The sequence below is a fragment of the Dreissena polymorpha genome, chromosome 1 (assembly GCF_020536995.1).
Source record: "Dreissena polymorpha isolate Duluth1 chromosome 1, UMN_Dpol_1.0, whole genome shotgun sequence".
Lineage (NCBI taxonomy): Eukaryota > Metazoa > Mollusca > Bivalvia > Myida > Dreissenidae > Dreissena > Dreissena polymorpha.
In genome coordinates, this window is record NC_068355.1 from 114,934,431 (window position 1) to 114,952,760 (window position 18,330).

Sequence of the window (18,330 nt, forward strand, 5' to 3'; positions counted from 1 at the left end):
CTCACCTGACTTGCAATCTCACTTAGCGCACGTAAATACGGTACTACAGAGTCTCAGTAAACATAACCTAAAGCTTAAACTATCAAAATGTCAATTCTTACAAAGAGAGACTAGATACCTAGGCTTCATCATAGATCAAAAATGTATAAGGCCGGATCCGTTAAAAGTGGAAGCGATCCGACAATTCCCTAGGCCAAAGTGCGTGCGCGATGTACGATCTATCTTAAGTGCTGCAGGATTTTATAGGAGGTTTTGTCCATCGTATTCAGAAGTAGTCGAGCCTCACATTAATCTCACGAGAAAGAATGTCACATTTAAATGGTCGAAACAATGTGAAGATAGTTTCATACAATTAAAAGACTCATTTACGCAAAACCCTTATCTTTCATACCCTGATCCGAAAAAAAGTTATATACTGTATACTGATGCATCTGATAAATGCGTGGGAGCCTGTTTGACTCAAAAATGCGACAATAACGAAACCGGGGATTATGTGGGCGAAAAACCGATATTTTTCATATCGCACAGATTAAGCCCCACGCAATGCAAATACAGTACCATTGAAAAAGAATGTTACAGCATATTTTACAGTCTAAGTAAATTACACCATTATTTACACAACGCCGAATTTGTTATCAAGACTGATCATAGGCCGTTGAAATTTCTACTGGAAAGTCCGATGCAAAACAAGAAAATACAATTATGGGCCTTAAGTATAGCGGGTTATAACTGCAAAATTGAATATATACCGGGAAAAAAGAATATTATTGCCGACTTTCTAAGCCGACCTCCAAAAACCTAAATAAAGAATAATCAATGCGATCAAACAGAACTAGAATTAGATATTAACGATAAACATTTTACGATTAATTCGCAAATAAATAAACAAGACCAAACACGCGAAATTAACGTAATCGATTCCACAAACATTGACCACAAGCAAATAAATGATAATATTATTACCCCGCAGCCACACGTTAACATATCAGGGCTTAATATGCAAATAGAACAAGAAAAAGACCCTCATATATCTGAAATTAAAGCGAGATTAAGATTAGGGAAACAGAACAAGAATGAAGATGATAGATATATTACGGTTGATGGCATACCTTACTACATATCAAACGTAGATGAGGAACCTACTCTCAGGCTTTTTGTACCTAAACACCTGACTGGTTCAGTTGTCAAGCAATATCATGATGAAAACGGGCATCCTGGGTCTCAAAGGTTTTTTCAGACACTTAAAGAGAAATATAACTGGCCTAAAATGTTCAAAGAATTGCATGATTATGTATCTAAGTGCATTATATGTCAAAGTAGGAACTTAAAAGCAATTAAAGCTCCCATATCGTCGGATACCTCGATACCGCCGTTTCCGTTTTCAGTTGTTTCCATAGATATAAGCGGGCCATATCCGAAAACGCTTTCCGGAAATAGATATATAATATGTTTTGTAGATCAATACTCAGGCTACATAGAAGCATTTCCATCACCAGATAAATCTTCCGATAGCGTAATACACCTGTTAATGAACGAGATTTATTGCCGTCATAGATGTCCTATAAGAATTATAACTGATAACGAAAAAGTATTCACTAGCACAGCATTCACTGAAACATTAAAATCAATGAACATTGACCACGTAAAGACGACAATATATCATCCCGCAGCAAATGGCATGAACGAACGTTCGCATGGGGCTATGAACAATATACTATCAAAACGGGTTCAAGAAAATGTACAACAATGGGACGTACATTTAACCATGTCTTTAGCGGCAATGAGATTTAGTACATCCGAGACTTCGAAGCACACACCGTTCTTCTTACTTTTTAATAGATACCCTATTCTTCCAATAGACAACTTGTTAAAGCCTAGACATAAATATCACGGTGAAGATTATCATAAAATAATATTAGAAGAACAACACAAATCATCATCACAAAAGGTATGCGCCCAAATTCAAAAATCGAAACGTAGACAAGCTGATAATGCGAACAAAATACGAAAGATATTAAATTCGAAATCAATGACCCCGTTTACTACAAAAACTTTCAACGAACAAATAAATTAGACAGTAAATGGAGGCCATATTATCGTATAATCGAACAAAAGTCGCCGTTAACATACGTGATGAAGAACCAATTCGCCAACTCAACTATAAAAGTTCATGCAGACCAGATTAGACACGCTAATATCGATCAATGGCCGGTGATAAATCAACCGTTAACGCGCCCGATTAGAAAAGCAAATTTAGCCTTTGCAGACGACACATTATCTTCTGATAGCGACTCAAATAAGTCAGTACATGGGTTACCTGTTATAACTCAACAGACCCGACATATTAGAGATAATACGGATGACGAGGAAAACATTCCGCTTGCCGAATTGCAAAAACATTTAAGAAACAAACAATTCGCGGATATACAGACAAGCTCCAGTGAATCAGATACGATGCATTACGATAACAGTTATTCACAAAACTCACCTGTACGTAGGTTTGAAAATGATTCTTCAGATGATCAGATGCAAATTGACGCGGTAGCGTTAAAACACAAATAACGAAAATTAACAAAAAAAAACTTCACGTTCAAATAACGCCATGAAGAAAGCAATTTTCACGTGCCTTCAGACAATGGCTGAACACATGTAAATGAATGGACTACAAAGCAAAGCGTAATAGATGTCGAGACTTAAAGACCCCAAAATTTTGTATATAGAGAAATATGTTTTGAATGTATATGTATTAAATATGTAAAAAGAGGACTATAGAGGACAGTATCGTCCGATTTTGATAATGTATCGTCATTAGCATTGATTTACGGGTTTAGAATGAAATAAAAATGTCATTCTTTAGTATACGGGTGAAATGCCAATTATACGTGCGCAATAGCAACCAGTTCTGAAGCGTAATAAAACTTTTGGGAGATATTTACGTAAACTAAGACCCGATTTAAGATTTATTTCAAGTATGAACACGAATACGTTTACACCCAGGGTGGGGTAAATAAATTGAAAAGTTTAATGCCATATGTTAAGATTAGGAAATTGAAGGATTATATAACTGACAGACATTTGATTAACGGAACAGGTCAACGTATTGACATATAGGATTGTTATTACCTCATTTATCGTGGTAACGGTACATATGAAGGGGGTCAACAGAAAATCTTATTTGTACAGGCCATATAAAGTTTTATGTCACACCGAATAATGAAGTTTGAATAATTTATTATGCGAATATGGTTTCATTTCCCCAATGTAATTCAATTATCGGGAACATCTGTTGATATGGTCTTAGCTCTATATAAACAATTAGGCTCGTAGGTCAACGTTACTTCAAACTAATGAAATTTAAATAATTGATTATATAAGTGTGATTCCTATTTCCCAAGATTATCGCAGTGTTAGGTTTCATATTAACAATGAGGTTTGTCCATAGATAACATCTGGTTATATGATCAAGTATGCTTAATGAAATGAGGTTTCCTGTTCCCAAAGTGATAATTGTGTATATATCTCAATCGGGTACAAACATGACAAAAAGACCACACCTGCCGCAAAGGACGGTAAATACCCAATTCGTATATCGATCTAATCCTATTGACCGACGCTTTTGTAGACCAGCTTATGATAACACACTTGCCAATGACATTAACTAACGCTTGCTTATGCCCTACATCGCTTAAGTAAACACCATTTTCCGCGTATGTAACATTTTAATACAGTTTGTAAATATCCTTTAAAGCAACGCATTCCTTTTATTAGTATAATGTAAAAGATACACCTATATTGCTATGATTCATTAAAATTTTGATACTGATCATATATGTAGTTGTCATTTTTCGTTTCTTTATAAGAATGACTTCATTAAGACAAGGGATTTTGTTTGTAAATTTTTGTTCTCAAAGTAAATAAAACATAATAAAGCACAATGCATTTCATCGACTAGACAAACGCGTATAGTTTTAATAAAACATAATACATGTGCGTCATGAGAATCGCGTTTCTTTAGCACATTAATTTTATTTGGGTATATCTTATGATAGGTGTGATAAGTAATCTGAGTGCTAATATAGCACATTCCATTAATATGTAAATAGAAGGCCCGTCTATCATTTCATGTAATTGACCCTATAAGATTTTCCAATGCGATACAAGTTAAGGAGAAAAACAGCGCCTCTGACATCGTTGGCGTGGTTTTCCTGCAGCAACATGCGTTCATAACGCATTTGAGATCGTGATCAGATCTTAACGCCCCGACATAGAAGACAAATATGTCATCGACATACAGATATCTTCGACGATGATGTATCCGTCGAGGATAAAGATGACGAAACAGACGACTTCAATTAGGATCCAACTCTGTCGACATTGATCCAAATTGTGAACCAGCATCAGTACCATACAACGAGTGGACTGTTAAATGACATTTCACGCGTCGTCGAAAATGATTTTTAAAGATACGATGAGATGAATGGACTTGATGATGAAAAATCGCGCGTACTTTGTACATATATTAGGTGAACATTCTATCGTCTATGAACTTATATATATATATATATATATATATATATATATATATATATATATATATATATATATATATATATATATGTGTGTGTGTGTTACCTTAATTACGTGTACATAAACAATTATTATGATGCTACAGTCATTAGCGCAGACATTCTTCAGAACTATATATAATAAACGTTTGAAGTATTCTAAATCGTGCGACAACCGAGGACCAACAGCTTCTCCGACTGACAATCATCGTCTTCATTCGGAAGCCAACGTCTTCAATCGACATCATGTTACCATCTACAACCAGATGTCACATACTCTCCAACCGGACGTCTCATCTCTTCACCAAGACGCCACATCGCCTCCAGCAAAGATGTCAAAAATGGACACTATTCGTATTGGATTTCCCAAATCAGTGACGCATTCCACTTCATTGTGATTGACATTGAATATTTAAATATTCCGACGTTTTATTATTTCAGCAGAAACATTCATTAAAAAATGTCATAAATAATTTGCAGATTTTCATCATATATATGTTTTAGTCACTGATGTTTTCATGTTTGCGTGTTTGATTTTTTCATCGTATGTGTTAATATGTTTTCGTTTACTTCCATACTTAAATTCTTAAAGATTTTTCTGTATCCTAAAATACATAAAAATCAAATTGAGGGGATAAGTTGTGTCACATTATGGTTAGAAATTGTAGGTGGAATATATGGATTTACCTCATGTTTGAAATATTGAAAATTTTATCAAAAGGGCCAGTAAACATGACAGTCAAAAAGTGCACATATATTCAAATAAGCTTATCGATGAGGGAGAGATTAAAGAATAGTATAGTTGACACAAGGCCAGGTATGTTTGTATTGGTCAGGCAATAGTGTTTATTCAGTTAAATCTCTCATCAAAAGGTTGGATAAAACTTGTAAATATTTTAGTGGTTTGTTTATCCCGTTCACAGGGCTTCATTGATTCAGTATCTTAAGTAATGTATCCAATCAGAAACAACCACGCATAGAACACTGACCAATGGGATTCATAACTGAGTTTCACGGGGCAAAAATGTTAGAGGGAGATAGTTAGTTAGCGTTTAGACCTAGAGGTGTACAGTTGGAAAAAGACACAATCATGTAGAAATCACAACGTATTTGTATAACTGAAATATTAGTTAAGCCAGACCTTAAATTGGACTAGAAACTGATATATGGTGTTGTTGAATATTTTATCCTATATTATGCAGAGAAACCAAAATTTATAGAGAGGGACTTGTCCCAAGCGTGACACGAGAAAATGGTAGTTAATGCAAATCTCGTCATCTTGGCAATACGCGTATGACGAGATATTGAATGATAGGCTACACACCGGTAATTTAAGAGTAATGAACATTGCTAGTAACTATGTGTCGTCCATGAACTATGAACGATAACGGGACATATGTTATTAATTGAAAATTCAAATGCTGAAAAAAGTGCATAAAATATTTAATAAAGTTCAATTACTGTCATTAAATTAATTTCTACAATGCTTATATAGAGCAGAACATGCATATTTAATTGAATTGTCTTATTTATCATACTATCAGTATAAAGAAAATCTTTTTGTTCTTTCATTGCAATATTTTAGAGTTAAAAAATTAACAAACTGAATAAACTGGTGTGCGGTAAAAATGCCAGAGGTAAAAATGCCATAGGTAAAAATACCAGAGGTAAAAATGCCATAGGTAAAAATGCCATAGGTAAAAATGCCAGATGTTAAAAAAGTAAAATAGAGTTTTGAGCAATATTATTTAAGGATATTGAGTATTGTATGGAAACATTTCTTATTGAACATGTTATTTTTATTCTACTTGTCCCACTAATAAATTTAGACTATAATTTTGTTATTGTGCTTTATTCGTTCTGTGTATTGGTCGGGATTTTTTGTTTCCTTGATGAATCGGTCATTAAATAACACTTGTTAAATTCCTTTTAAAAGCTATTGTTATTGATGTAATGGAATCTTATGATTTTTGAGGACAATACATTATTAAAGCAATGTGACAAACAAGCAGGGTTTTGATGGTGATTAGGTTTACATTAATTATTAAATGAGGCGTGTATTGATACGTGTAGCTAATTAAAGCATTTTAACTTAGAGCCGATAATATATATAGATTTATTAAAGAGTAAATTCCCCTTCCCCCAGAACTGAAATTTTGTACATATTATTTATCTGCACTTTTTTTCTTAATCAATTGCGGATTTTAAACATTCACTCAACCCCTACAATACTCAATATCCTTAAGAATATTGCTCAAAACTCTATTTTACTATATAACATGTGGCATTTTTACCTATGGCATTTTTACCTATGGCATTTTTACCTATGGCATTTTTACCACTTTACATCTGGCATTTTTACCTCTGGCATTTTTACCTCTGGCATTTTTACCTATGGCATTTTTACCTACATTCGAATAAACTTTACGCAATTAACGGATTATAATACCAAAATATTTTTTTAATGAATTCTCACCTAAGGCTCAATAACTTTGGCTCCGAGTTTGTCTCTGTGTTTTTTGGTTTTTTGGATGGACCAAAAAATCGATCCAGCGTTGTTGCCTTTCGCTTCATTGTTATGAAGACAATGCTGTGAAACGCTGTATTATATACCGCAAGAAACGTCTCCATATATAACGTCCCTATGGTTATGACAATACACTGTTAATTGGTATACTTGCCTTCAAAATAACGTTCAAGATCAACCAGACGCTTATTGAATGTAAATGACAAACGCTCACTGTTATCTAAACGCTTTAAATCTACGGCCGCAAACAGTTTTTGCTACGGTATTAATTGAGCGTTAACGTCTAAAATGTGCCCCCTGTGGATAGTAGACGGTAAGGTTGTTAAGATAAAAAGCAGGGAGGGGAGGCACTTCCTTTGTCGGAAATCGGGGAAATCAGAACATCTGGCCAAGTTGGTTTCACAAACACACACAATTAATTTTTTTGTCTTCATCCGCTGGAGGGGGGGGGGGCACGTGCCCCGCGTGCCCCCCGGTAAACTCGTGCCTGTCAAATGTGTGAAAAAATGAAGAAAAACAAGTACTTTAATTAAGACAATTTATTAAATGTATTGACACTTATAATGTCAAGTACATATTTAAAACTTATTCTGACTTTTCTAAGTCGTTACATCTCCGAATGTTCAAAAGAGTGAAATGTTAAAATCAGATGCGGCTATGCGCGGGACTATTGGAAATTTATACACGTTCAGCCTCGTTCTGTAGTTCTGCAAGTCACGTGACTTTGCACTCTTATCAATTATGGCCTATTGTGAAAAGGGTCTTTTGCTAGCGATAGATGCATCGTAGTGAAATAAAAGCAGACTGCTTTTGTATTTAATGGCCCATTTGATGTGTTTGATATGCTACTTAAAACTTTAAAAAAAAATCAGTAATTTAATTATAAACGTTTTATTTCAACCTTAATTTTCACGATCGAGATTTGCACCGAGCATATTTAAAAAAGGATATTTCTTGCAACCATTATCGTAGTTTCATAAAAAAAATAAACACATGCAAAAGAGTCAATTGCTTTGGTAAATTAGCAACTATTTTTTTAAAATAAGTTCGTATTAAATCTTTAAACTAAAGACAGTCACACTTAAGATAATCAAAATACTTTTAATATAAATTAAAACAAAAAAAGAGTCAAATAAATAACCCGTGGCATTTGTTTTCGCAGTCTCGTATTGTTAAGCAATAGAAATAACAGTAATATCGCATTAAGTGTCCAATAAACAGGACAATGTAGAATGACACACCGACATCAATCACCCTGTCGGCATGATATGTCATAAAGTACCCAAGGCACCCTTCCTCCTGCTGTGTGACGATATCACCAATTGATTTTTGTAACTTCATTCAACATTTTTTTTTGTTTTAACGTGGCAGCATTAACATAATATGCATTTAATATTATACAGTACAAATAATACAAAACCGACCGACCGACCGACCGACTGACTGACTGACTGACTGATTGACTGAAAGAAATTACGAACGAACGAACGAACGAACCAATAAACCAATAAACAAGCTCACGTACGCACAAACGGAATGAATAGATAAATACATAGATAAATAAATAAATAGATGAATAAATAAATAAAGAAATAAAGAAATACATGAACGAATGAATAAACGCATGAATGAACGCATGAATGAATAAATAAATAAATACATACATACATAAAACATACATTAATACATTAATAAATACATAAATAAATTATTGAATTAAACCCTGTCCAGCTATGCTGGTTCCCCTTAAATCTCTGCGCGGAGCTTGCATTTGATCCCGCTCTGCTGGTTCCCCTCAAATCTCTGCGCGGAGGTTGCATTTGATCCCGCTCTGCTGGTTCCAGTCAAATCTCTGCGCGGAGGTTGCATTTGATCCCGCTATGCTGGTCCCAGTCAAATCTATGCGCGGAGGTTGCGTTGTGTATTTAAGACTTGGTCACACCCCACTTAGTCAGACGCATACCACTGACCAGACACACGATACCACTGACCAGACACGCATACCACTGACCAGACACACATACCCAGAGTTCCAGATAAGGGCCGTACAGCCGTAAAATCGCCTTTTTCATGACGTTTTACGCATTTATTTTTATCAACTGGACGTACAATTACGACTTTAATATCCATTTTACGCATTTACGAAAAACATCAGGCCGTACCAATACGTCTGCGTCAGCGCGGTGTGATTTGTTGATCTCTAACCTAACGGCGCTAATCTTTAATATAAATTACCGAAAAGTTGTAGACTGGGTTCATATATTATTGTCTATTCTGTCGCGTGATTTCCTTTAACTTGTAAATCCGTCAAAAACAATATGTCTGCGCGCAATGGAATGCCGGCTAAAGGTTCATGAGGGGGGGATACAATTCATTAAAACTTCGCTGTGGTTTTTCTTCATTGAATGTGGTACATAGAGAATACTAGATTAGCGTTGAATACAGAGAAGTTTATGTTGCGAGGCTTAGAACGCCGGAAGCGCGAGCCTTGGCGAGCGCTTTCGGTGTTCGAGCCGAGCAACATAAACTTCTCTGTATTCAACGCTAATCCTAGTATTCTATTTATCCCATTTGATTTTTTCGACGTGACATTTAACATAAATAGATCTAATAACCTTAACAATAATTTTAATTCAGTCATAAAAGCGCTTAAAATCTAACAAATGTAACCATGCGTAGTGATTTACATGTATTTGTTCTGGTACGCAAAATAGTCTTTTAAAAATTCACACACAAACTGTAAAACAAGTAAAAATATTACCATATGCCTACATTCAATTTTACGCAGTATGCGAATTTTAACACATTACGACCGCGAAGCCGAAAAGAAGATTTTACTTTACTATAATTCATTTTATTTTCGAAAGAAAATGATCAAAATCCAATATGGCGGCGATTGCTCCTGACAAAATGCTGTCGATGTCAACATACATATACACCATCGACGACCTAGTTCTGGCTACCATAACTTTAAATGTCGCTTTTTATGATTTTCGACTGGCGCGACTTTGTACAGGTCTGTCAATACTAAATAAACTGTACGCTGAAGTTTCTTTAGCTATCGACGACCTTAACAATTTTGACGAGTAAACAGACAATTGCAGCGACTGACACTTTATTTGACAAAATATACAGGGCAATACGTTTTCCGACTTCGGACGACGAATTTAAGGACGCGCAGAACGTGTTTTTTATATAATGATATGGGTATGCCGTGTGTGATCCGATGCATCAATGGCGCCCATGTTAAAATCATTTACCCGAGAACAGGGAACGACAAAAGTACAAACAAAAATCAAAACACGTAAGAACTAGTATCTTACCTTTAATTATCCTTTAAAATCCATCTAATAATCCATTTAACTCAATAATTGACGATTTTGCATCTAGGGTCTTTAATAATTATTTTAGCATAGTTAAATAAAGACCCTTATGACATTTTATCAGTTTATTCAAATGAAATGAGTTTATGAACGCGATAAACTTCTTCTTCGTCACACGCTACGTCATGTACTTTACATTACTGCTGTTCAAATGAACCGGAGCAGTTTATCTAATAATTGCCGTTGGTAAACTCGGTTGCATTTGCAGATTTCTGCATACAAACATAATTATGTTTAAACTTGCACAATGTTTTATTTATCTATGGTAAATGCCCTTATTGTACGAGAAAATAATTTAATATATAAATACACAAAGAATGGAAAACATTCCAGTACACAACAGATAAATGAGTAGAAAATACCCGTGTACAAAATGGGACGTTCCCAATTCCAGTGTGGTGCTATTTTTACCATCTTATACTTTACACAGCTCTATGCCTAACGTGAATTAAATAGGAAAGCAAACATAGCAGATTATTCATGAACTGTACGATATGTGTATGTCTTGTTGTACATTCTTAATATTTAAGTTAAATGTCAAAAGTATATGCTTTGGTTATAAACAATGCACATTACACGAAATAAGGAAAATGTGATCAATTGATAATACAGATATGTCGACATACAGTTCATGTAGAAAACATGTGAAATAAGTCGCGTTTATAATAAATCGTCAAAAAAATGGGGAAAATGACGCAATAAGTATGTCATTTTATGACGCCATCAATCAGCTGATTCATTATACGAATGGCGAACAATTATGTCATATGACTAGATTTAAAGGTTGAAGGTCGTATAATTTTGAAGCTTAAGTTTTGTCGACTTTGTTTCTTATGAAAAATCATTCAGTGGTAAAGAAAATATAAATAAAAAAATAACAAAACAAAAATCGTGTAATTTTATATTTTATTTCAACATTTCTTTTGGTGAATATGTCATATATATATATATATATATATTCTGCAAAATATGCACATTTTCTTCTAATGGGTGACCTTAAAATTCAATCAATGAACCAAACAATATCGACCTAATTTTAGCGCATATCGCATGACGTCATTTAAAAAGTAGTCCGTGCACGCGACAGGTATATTCCACAGTGTTGAATACAAGCAAGTATATTCCACAACGTGTTATACCGTCAATGTCGCGGTGAAAATGGGATAAAATATGGTCAAACTATACATCATTTTAAAGCCTAAGACGGATGGAATAACATAAACACATTTTTGACATTCAATATTTGTGTGCTACATTTTTACACTTATTTACAAAATCTCAATCTAAAGTTAGGAAGGATATGCACTACCTTAAGTTGAATAAATACAAAGCTATATACATATACAAGGTCAAGTTAACAACATTTCACAGAAAACTATTGTCATAAAACAACAAATGAGTTTTTATTCAACTGCCTTTTTTGGATAAATATCCTTAACAAAGTTCTAAAAATAACTAAAACGTAACTACTTTTTAAAAATCCAGGTATGGTGGATAATAAGAGTCACAATTCTATTTCAAAGGCTTAACAATTTTGTTATTTACCTCTCAACCAAATTGCAAATTTTAAACCATCTCAAATTGAAATAGATTGCAGACGACATATAAAATTGTAAAGGAATATAAAGAAACTGGCAAAACAATTGATTTTATATTTCGATTCCTTCTACCCATTTTGAAAGCGTGGCCATCGCTGTGATCCGTAGAAAAACGTGCAAAACAATGCGGTCGAAACCACCTGCAGCGGTGAGAAAACCGGGTATGTGTATACACATACCTGAGATCACACATACTTATTTTGACAGTCGGGTGGCAACTAGTAAAACAACTATTAACATTAATCAGCAAGAGATCGCACTAAATAACAGAAATGACCACGTTAAGATATCATCACTTACCATATTTCAAATATTTTCCAGCTGAAAATTGTCCCCCACACGTCTTTTTTAGTTTATTTGTATTGTTTTTCTGGAGTCGAAGTGCATCTCACAGAATATCCATCCAACTTCCGTTGTTTTCACTTTCGTTATTAAAAACTCCGTTTAAAAGAATTATTTCTACTTTTAGATTGTTAAAGCGATGTATTATTATATATTATCAATAGAATAGTATACCGTGATGAATTGAACGGAGTTACGTATCGATCTTTCTGTCAGTCTGTAAGCGTACTATTTTGTGCGCAATAATATAAGTACATGTGATTCGACAACGATTGTAAACATTGGTGAAATGCTTCTTACATAGTTATTCTTTTGAGTGTTTATGAGGTCTGATCGTGCAGTTTGCAAACATCAACTGAAAGATTACAATCCAATGCATTTTTCATCGTCAACCGTTTAGAATGTCAATTAGGTGATGAGTGAGTTTTTAGCATGTTTCTTTCTATTTTATTAATTTAAAAATGGCTGCCCCCATAGTGATGAAATGACATGTGTTCGAGTTTTGATATTTCTAGATATATAAACTTTTTTTACTATTTAAGCGTAACTTGTCCTCGTCAATGTCGAAATAATTCACTAGTAATATAATTTTCCGCCGAAATAAGTGGAATAAACATGATTCAGATTTTTGAAAATAATGTTTATTTTAGTGTTAAAATTGCTTTGTATTTTGATTGATTTTGTGGTTGTTATGATACGTTGATGTACAAAATTGGTAGCAGTTTGAAGGAAAAACATCCTTTAAAGCAAATATGTATACATTTTCAATGTGGCACTCTTCCTTTAGTCAAATTTGAGTTCAATGCTAGGGGTCCCACATTTTTCAAAATGAAGCCTCTACATGAACCTTACCCGAAAGCGATTCAAAACAAAACAACACTTTGTTGTCATATAATGACTACATACGGTGTCGTCTAACCATCCTGACATTAATTTGTAAACCCAGAAAAAGACATTTTCGCCCGATATTAAACGAGTTGATTGCATCGGTTGCTTAAAACGTTAGAAAACACGATGGGAAACGGATGAGACAGTGAAATAAGTGTTCATTTACTTAGCCTACTAGTTGGCTTGTGTTTTCTTGTCAAGAAAGATGAAGAAATAGTATTAGTCATGAGTTTTAATGTGAAGTTGTATTTGCATCATAATTCAGAATGGAAAAACCTAATACAGTAACTGTTTAAGAAGCTGCATATATTTATTATAATTGCTGCAAATGTTTCTGTAAAGTCAGTTATACACCCTTCAATATCCAAGAACACGGGAAGTACAGTACTACCTATATTTTTGGATATGGTAGTACAGGTACTAATTGATTTTAAGCGTTACTCCTTTTCTTTCTACCAGTGGTAGTACCGTTACTAATTTCACAATCCCTTATCTGGAGCTCTGCATACCACTGACCAGACACATCCCACTTAGTCAGACGCATACCACTGACCAGACACGCATACCACTGACCAGACACACATACCACTAACCAGACACATCCCACTTAGTCAGACACATACCACTGACCAGACACACATACCACTGACCAGACACATCCCACTTAGTCAGACGCATACCACTGACCAGACACGCATACCACTGACCAGACACATACCACTGACCAGACACATACCACTGACCAGACACATCCCACTTAGTCAGACGCATACCACTGACCAGACACGCATACCACTGACCAGACACATACCACTGACCAGACGCATACCACTGACCAGACACATACCACTGACCAGACACCACTGACCAGACACACGATTTTCCTATGGCAAGAAAAAAGCATGCTAAAAACTTGTAAGCACTGGTATCGTGAAGCCGAGTCGCTCTCGGCTCACGATTTGCGAACCTTGTTTGATTTTTGTCATGATATTAAGATGATTGACTCTTGATCAATTTGCTGATGTTATATATCTACCATGTAGTAGTTACTTCCCTTGATATATTTGATACTGATTTTGTAAAAAATATATGCAAACTTATTTAGTTCTTATGATTGATGATTACATTATTATAATGACCAGCATTATGACAAATTTGAAAACCAATCAAGTTGGTCTGCGTTTGATGCGCTTGACGTGCGTCAGCGTCATAGCACGTTTGCAATGACAACGTGTGTTAATCGTGTTACTTTCATTCATTCCTGTGGCTCATGCACGTTTTTCGCCATTGGCGTCGCGTTCAACGCAGTGTTCATCGTAGCTATACACACAAGCGAATAAGCCACTGTGCGTATACGTTTAATTTGTGGAAGCAAATGCGTTGTTTTAAAAAGTGAGTTTATTATTGTAATACCACCTGATGGAAAACAGCATAAGTAAAAACAAATTGCGCATGCCGTCGATCTGTCCGAAAGTTTCCCCGATTTATTTGAACAAAAAGTATATACCTCCGCTGGAAAGTCCAAGGAAAGAAGTGCATGACAGCTCCAGCCCATATGAAGGTAAATTAGTAGGCATGCAACGACTCACTCAATGATGTGGTTGGGTTTTATGGTTTTATTTCAAAATACATAAGGCTGGAGGCCCACGAGTTCACATACATGTACATATAACACACAATGTAGTCAACAGTGGTTAATGACATACAGGAATATACATATATATGTTTAGCAATATAAGTTTAGAATTAACAATAAAAGGAATTTGTCACGAAGGGAGGTCACGGGTTCGATCCCCACTGTGGGAGCGTTCTTCCGATCTTCCCCCAAGACATTATGTACTGGTTCCTAGTCCATGGAAAAGGAATCGAGAGCGTTTCAATAAGCCTTAGGCTTTCAATGCAATCGAGCTAAAATAAAAAGGTTTTAACTGAAAGGAATGTGCAGATCTTAAAACATGCATCTTGAAAATAAACACCTATTTTTAACAATATATATATTTATAACATGGTTTACCGTTACGTACTAATTTAAGGGAGGTATATAATATGCATGTTGTAGAGTCGTATCTTGTTCAAATAAACTTAAATGTTCTAAGAATAAACATATAGCGTGTATTGCTATGACTGCAAAGGGAAAGTAATATATGGAAAAAAAATATTGATAAAACAATTCAGTTATCAATTTTGATGCTTTAAATATTAATAGTGCAAGACTCTAAATAGTTTTTGCGTTGACAGTTTGTAAGAGTTCGATAAATTTTAAAATACTTGAGTGATTCAAATAATATATATGTATATATTGTTTTCTAAGAGTATAAAAATAAATACTGGACATAAGAGTAAGAATGTGTCGGCTAAGCAACGGCCTCTAAATCAGTCCGTGGGCGCACTCGAAAACATTATTTTGTTTTGACGCTGGCAATTAATAGTCACCACCGATAAAACATATTTGCGATCTGTATAGTATTCGTGGAATTGTGATCGTATGAATTAATGTACTTTCAAAACTCCAAAATTTAATCAACGAAGAATTTGTTACGAATAATTACAGCAAGACCCCGGGCACAGTCACAAATATAATTAAGGATTTAAATTGGAATACCTTGCAATCAAGAAGACAACAAGCTAGGCTCTTTTTGTTTTATAAAATAGCATATAATCATGTACACGTCAATTCCCTTCACTATCTTTCTCCATACCATAGACATAAACGCCATCGCCATCACACGGCATACTAAATACCACCAAGTACCGCTGATTACCACACATTTTCATTCTTTCCAAGAACAGTTGTACAACGGAACACACCACCATTTTATGTAGTCAGTGCTGATATGATCCCTGGATTGAAATCAGCGCTGTCTACATCAGTAGTCCATCCTTAGTTCACATGAATTTGCTTTTATCCTGTTTTAACTCTACTGATATTCTCGTCTCATGCACAGCAGTATATGTATATATTTAAGCCTTAAGGGTTTAAGGTAATACTCCTTACTGCCCTGATTCCCAATATAGCATCAGGTCCAGATGAACACCCCAAAGTTACTCAAAGAGTTGCACAGTGAACTTGCCCCAATGCTAACGAGTATTTTCCAGAAGTCATATATACAGGCATTGTCCAAGATGACTGGAGACATGCAGTTATTTCCCCGGTCTACAAAAATGGCTCAAAGTCCAAAGCTAGCAACTATCGGCCCATTTCCCTTACTTGCATTGCATCCAAACTTATGGAACACATCATGGTTTCAAATGTTATGAAATACTTTGACTCCCATGATATATTAAGCCCCCAGCATCACGGTTTTAGGTCAAGTCGTAGCTGCGAGACCCAACTCATAGGTTTCACCCAGGAGATTGTTTACAATCTAGAACTTGGTCAGCAGACTGATGTCATTATAATGGATTTCAGCAAAGCCTTCGACAAAGTAGATCACCATAAATTGATCCATACACTTAAGCATCTTGGTCATCCGCTCATTCCTCCATAAAAGGTCATAACAAGTTTTTGTCGAAGGTAAAAGCTCTGATAGGCTACCAATCCGCTCCGGAGTCCCCCAGGGTTCGGTCCTCAGCCCTTGCCTCTTCCACGCTTACATAAATGATCTACCAGATAGCATCAAAAGTCGGGCCCGCCTCTTTGCTGATGTTAATGTCGTTTACCTTACCATCAAATCCTTATCTTCCGCAGAAAGCTTACATCAGGATCTTCACCTTTTAGAGTTATGGGAACAGTAATGTTCTATGGAATTTACCGGTAATCCCGACAAGTGTGAGATCCTAAGAATCCATAAAACGAAAGCCTGTCATATTCTCACATAGGTTACATAACATTGAACTCAGGTCAACCTAACAGTCCAAATATCTAGGAGTCATCTTAGGGCGAAATCTCGATTGGGCCCCTTATATAAACAAAATTACCTCTAAAGCCAAACATACTCTCCGTCTCATTAAAAGGACTGTCAAAACTGACAATGAAAAGGTCAAAGAAATTGCGTACAAAACATATGTCCGCCCCCCAGTTGAATACTGTTCCACAGTCTGGGACCACTGGCAGAAATACCTTATATACAAAATTGAAATGATCCAGAGATCTGCAGCTCGTTACATACTCCATGACTACAGCTACACCAGTAGTGTCTCCGATATGATTTCGGCCCTAAATTGGAAAACCCTAGAATATAGAAGACGCCAGGACACTCTTGTCATGTTTTACAAAATCAGAAATGAGTAAGTTGTAGTGGATCATCACCATCTTATTCCTGCAAGAAACCTAAATTACCTTATCCCACATTCCAAAACAAATTAATTTCTTTTTAACTCCCCCCAGGCATGGCCATAAGAAGAAGTGATCGACGTATTGTTAATGTGTTGTCTAACGCAAAGTCCTGATGGTGGATTAAAGAGTCTTTTTCAGACTTGCGATCAACGCGCGATTAACACAAGTAAGTCGCACGATGACCGCAAATGTGTCGTACGTCTTCCGCAAAAAAACAACACATTTCTTCTCTTGGAAGGCTAATTTCTATCAAAACAACTTGCGTTGAACGTATGTTCAAATGCGAACGTGCACTGTGCCCTCCAGAGGGCGTTTGACGAACGACGAATGCATCAACGTTAACGTAAAAAAGGCAATAACTTTCTGAGAAAGAACGCAGGTCCGACGAAAGTTTTCGATAAAAAAAACTCGGCGCCAGCTGGACGTATGGTCGACCATCCCAGTTGAGACATTGGCTTTATATGCTTCATTATTATATGCTAAGTAGAACTGTACATCTTAAAGGGACAAAACGGGCTAGTGGTGGAATAATGATTTATATTGCCGATCGTTTGAAAAACAGTATTGATTTCTTGAAAAGTAGAGATGATTGTATTATGTGGATAAAACTTAAAGGTTATTTATTTGAAAACGGGATTGATGTTTTACTTTGTTTGGCGTATAATGTGCCACATGGAAGCAGTAGGGAAATGTTTATTAACGAAAGTTTATTTGATCAAGTTTTAAACGATATGATACAGTTCGAACATAC